Source organism: Triticum dicoccoides, chromosome 3A (genome assembly GCF_002162155.2).
Source record: "Triticum dicoccoides isolate Atlit2015 ecotype Zavitan chromosome 3A, WEW_v2.0, whole genome shotgun sequence".
Classification (NCBI taxonomy): Eukaryota; Viridiplantae; Streptophyta; class Magnoliopsida; order Poales; family Poaceae; genus Triticum; species Triticum dicoccoides.
In genome coordinates, this window is record NC_041384.1 from 626,634,162 (window position 1) to 626,639,276 (window position 5,115).

Below are 5,115 nucleotides of genomic sequence, written 5' to 3' on the forward strand. Positions count from 1 at the left end.
AGTCTATTTAAGTCCCATGGTGAAGAATAACTTATTCCTCACCCTAGCAGATCGACCGAGTCAGACTTTGTGCGTCCCACGAAGCCACCGTTCCGCCTATAAAAAAAGAGGCCCACAATCCCTCGCCGTAAGATTACAACGGGGTCGAGGTATTTTTACGACTCTGCACGCCTCCCCCACCTCCCCCACTTCCCCGTCCTTTTCTAATCTATTGTGGACGGTTTTTTTGGGGAGAAAGAAGAAGCTGCGAACGATTTCTAGAGAAGCGACGGGCGAACGGCGACGTGGTGCTCAGCGGGCTGGCTTGAAGGCAAGTCATCGGTTGGCTGGCTGGGGCAATGTGCTGCTCGGATGGGGGATGAGTAGCTAGTGGGCTTGACGTTGTGTTGGTCGCTCGGTAGGTGGGGCGGCATGATGTCCGGCGGCTCCTAGACCTTCGGCAGCGCTGTGGTTGTGATCGCAGTGAAATTAGATGGGATGGTCGTGCATGGTCTGCTTCGTGACAGTTGTTTTGTGTTCTGATTGTATTTTGGCTGGGTGTGTGAGCACACGTGAGGAGGTGAGCATCTCCAATTCTAATAGTTTCTTTCAAATTTTCATTAGGAAGGGTTTAGTTAATTACCAGATTTGTTGTGATGTGATTGTTACCTTGGATTTGATGATGTTTTTCAATTTGCAAGCTTTCATATGACCAACAAAGCCAGAGATTTACAGCAGTTTTGGGGGACAAGGAGAAAACAACGAAGGGAGGGGATTGGCACCTATGCTTCTCGAACATTTTTTGATTCGATGGTTGTTAGTGTGTGTGCTGGGCGGTCCATGAAGTTTTCTCAACAGCAGCGATGCCTCTCAATTTGGCTACAAGATCCAGGCAGATTGCTTGATCACTGACTGTAGGATTCATGCGTCTTCTAGCCAGAATTTCAGTCAACTGCAAAATTAAACAATAGAAAGGGTAAAGAAACATCAAGCATGACATTGACCTGATATGGTCCAGATTGTATCCAAGTTCTGATCAAGTTCTACCCTGGATGTCGTTCCATGGTTATTAGATGTGTTTTGTTACAAAAGTGTTTTGAGTATTACCCGCATGGTTATTTTGCAGGTTGAGGAGCTTGAAGAAAATGTACTTCTTTCTTATGTGCATATGCCTCTCAGATTTTTTAATGAGAACTGAAAGATTCTGCCTTCAGTTTGATCTTCATGATAATACTACTTGTCCTATACAGATAAAAGAAATCTATGTATATCAGTACTTGTAGTATTTATCTTGAGTGTTACTTTTCTTTTCAATTAGGAGATTTGGTACTTAGTTGCCTTGTTTTCTGGCAGGGTTGGTGTGTTCAGAATATCTTTTTTCCTACAGAATGCTGGGAAATTTTAATAGTAAGTCCCACAATTTTATTTTCTTACTCCAACTATCTGTGTTTTGATTTCTTGTTTGAAACTGATGGGCGTCCATATTCCTAAAGCTTCACCATCCCGTGAAGAATGGATGCATCAACTCTCATCTCATTCAAGCAAATGAGGAACTGTCCCGTCTCTGTTTTAATTTTCCATTTTAGGTACTATTCATGTACTGCCTTACAAATTTTAAATCCTTTTCCAACTTGAAAATACATACTCTATGCAGCTAAACATTAGTCCATATGACAAACATGTATGTCGCTTTTTTTACAACACTATAAAAACACGACATTACCTTCTGTTTGTTCACCAATATCCTCACAGTTGCATACCTCCTAAATTAAGTGTGTAGAACAACAACAGCGATCTACAAAATGACCCGCCTGCTGAACCACCACATGTAGATGCGGGTGGTATGGTAAGGCATAAATTATCTATTACTGAAACAAGATTTTTGTTTGTCCAATTTCTACTTTATATTGGAGCTTACAGATTTAATATTATTATTTTTTGCAACAAATATAATTTTCTCTTCCTTGGGTTTTGCTTCAGATTCTTATGTACCGTGATGTGTTGGTTTTGCTGACCTTTTTAACTCGTTATTTCTATCTTGCAGAGCTAGCTATCCAAATATGACTAATATCTTCTTCCTGGGGTATTTCTTAGCACTGCCATAGACAAGTGTTTATTTAGTTCATTGTCATATTTATTTAGTTCCTTGTAATATTGGCTGATGGATTATTCAGAGTACCTTTCAAACTAATGTACCTCTTTCAGCTCACAGTTTTCCTTGCTTATATTTTGCCATGCGTCGGAGTAAATAACCATGGATAGCCTAGCCGGGTCCCCCTGGCCCTTCTAAAAAAATTTAATTACGAGCCGATTCGGCCCTCCAGAATCCAAGACATGGGGCCGCCTTCCCCTTGCCGGCTGTCTCCCAGGCCGGCTATCGGAAGGCAACCCGACTTTAGCCCTCATGAAGAAGAGCCGCGGGAGGGCCGGCTTCGAGAAGCCGGTCGCGAGAAGGCCGACTCCAAGAAGCCGTCTCCCACAAAGCGGTCAAGATCGTATTCTCAAAGTCTGCATCCACATAACGGCGATGTGACGGGGCATGGCTACAGTAAAGCCTGCCACCCCCGAATCCCGGAGCACGCCTGGCACAGTGCGCCGTACGGGTGGCCATGACCCGTCCGGCGCGGCACTGTTGCCACGTTGACCCTGATGTCATCCACGATGGGCTGCCAGCGCGGCCCACGGGCGTTGGGCCCCTTCGGGCAGAGAGACACCCGAAGGCGGCCAGGCCTCCCCCAGTCGGCCCAAGACAGAGCCGGCTCCCCACAGCCGGCTTGCCACCTCCCTCGAAGGAGACGCCCAATTAAGGAGACAAGACGCGGTGAGGCTACAGCGATCACCCACCGGACGGCGGCACTGTAGCCACGCCCACCTCGGCGAAGCCCTTGTCACCAGGATTGAGCAACAGTAACCAGTCACCGACAAGGCCCTGCACAGTGGGGCTTGCCTATCGACCAAGGAGCCGGCAGCCGGCGGGACCCACCAGCCGGCGGGCCCCAGCAGCCGGCGCAGAAGCCGATGATTATAGACACAGACGGCTAGGCCCCACGCCCAGCCGGATTACCATTGTATCCCCAGGGGGTAGGCCTATATAAACCCCTCGGGACACCCATGCAAAGGGTTGATCCCTACTAGTTTTAGACACCACATAGGGAGGAGAAGAGAGCGAGCAGTGCCCTTCTTCCTCCTCTCGCCAAACAGCTCACGGAGCATCGCGTAGCTACTTGTTCATCTAGTGATCATGCGGAGACCCCGCAGAGCAGCAGTAGGGGTGTTATCTCCAGGGAGAGCCCCGAAGCTGGGTAAGATTCGCCGGCGTGCATGTCTTCGCCTCATCCCACTTCCAGGCATCGGCGATGTCTTATTGGCTCCCACAATGATAAGCCATCCATTGGCATATGTCGCACCTACCACCCGACATTTGGCACCCACCGTGGGGCCAGGTGCACCGTCGTCTGGAGACCTGTTCTGGATGGGAACCCTCTTCCTCCCCCGCGAGCATAGCCAGCCCGACACGCCTGACGGCGCTTGCCACGACGCGCTGCAAGGCATCGCCAACGTCTGCGCAGCGAGCGGCCTCGCCGATCTCCTTGACAAGACCCTCATCTCCGACGAGCTCGCCTCCGACGCGGGCACCGACCACCTCGTCAACCTCCTCGGCCAGCTCCACGTCTCCGACGAGCCTGCTGTGGACTTGGAGTCGGTTGGCTCCACCGACCCGATGCCTGTCGACTCCGACACGGCCTCACTCGACACTTTCCCCACCGCATCACGATCTACAACGACCCGCTTCCCCGGACCGATGGCTGCGACGCTGTCACCACCGAGGTGATGGTCATCGGCCACGACGGCGCTTCTGACGAGAGCGCCCACGACGCCCCGCACGCGGTGGTCCACGACTTGTCCATCCCCCTCCCGGCCGATGCTGACGCTGAAGCACTGGAGGCTCGCCGCCTCACCCTCCTCGCGGAGGGCCGGAAGTTGGTTTCCATGAGACGCCTCGCTGAGGCCCATCGACGCGAAGCCGACCGCGCCGCCTTTGGCACGCCGCCCCCAGGTGGGCCCAGCCGGGCCAGCGTTGTCAGACAGCGCGGCGCTGTCGTCGCCGACACGCTAGGAGTCGACCGCCCAGTCTACGCCACTCCACTCGAGAACCTGCGCGCCGCCCAGGCGGCCGTAGACGAGCTAGACGGTCTGGGGGCCGAAGAACTCCCCAACATGACCCGACGCATCCAGCAGCTAATCGATGCAGCCGCGCAGCGGCACAAAGCCGACGCCCGCGCGAAAAGCCCTCCCCCGCGCCGAGACCACGGCGCAACGTCCCGGATGCCGACCGCGGGCAAAACCCACGCGCGGCACGAGAAAGAGCCAGCTGCCAGCCGAAGCCGAACCCGAATCTCCATCGAGCGAGACGCAGAAGGCCACCCCCGGGCCGTGGAGTGGCGGGGCAACCCGCCTCTGCCTCGGCCCCATGGAGAGAGATATCCTACCCCACCGCCTGTTGCGCATCCGACTTTCAGCGGCCGGCTAGGTCGTCGCGAAGGAGTCGGCGAGAACGACGCCCGCCATCGGATAGACCGCCTGGCGCGATCCCTGGCGCTGGAAGAAGAAGACGATGTCGGCCCGCCTTGCTTCGGCCCCCGCATCCGCGACGAGCCTTTCCCCAAAGGGTTCTCGCTCCCAAGAGACACGCCCAAGTACAACGGCTCTGTGAAGCCGGAAGATTGGTTAATCGACTATTCCACGGCGGTTAGCATAGCAAACGGCAACAGGCGCGTTGCCGTGAAGTACGTGCCCCTCATGCTGCAAGGCACGGCGCGGACCTGGCTCAACAGCCTCAAGCCATACAGCATCAACAGCTGGCTAGATTTCATAGAAGCCTTCGTCCGCAACTTCACCAGCACCTACAAGCGGGCTCCCAAGCCCAGACAGCTCTCCTTGTGCGTACAAGGCCCCGCCGAGTCTACTCGCGACTACCTCACGCATTGGGCCGAGCTCCGCAACTCTTGCGAAGGGGTGCACGAGGTGCAAGCCATAGAATACTTCACTTCCGGGTGCCGAGAAGGCACTCTCCTCAAGCACAAGCTCCTTTGCGACGAGCCGACTACCCTCGATGAGCTTCTGGTCATAGCGGAC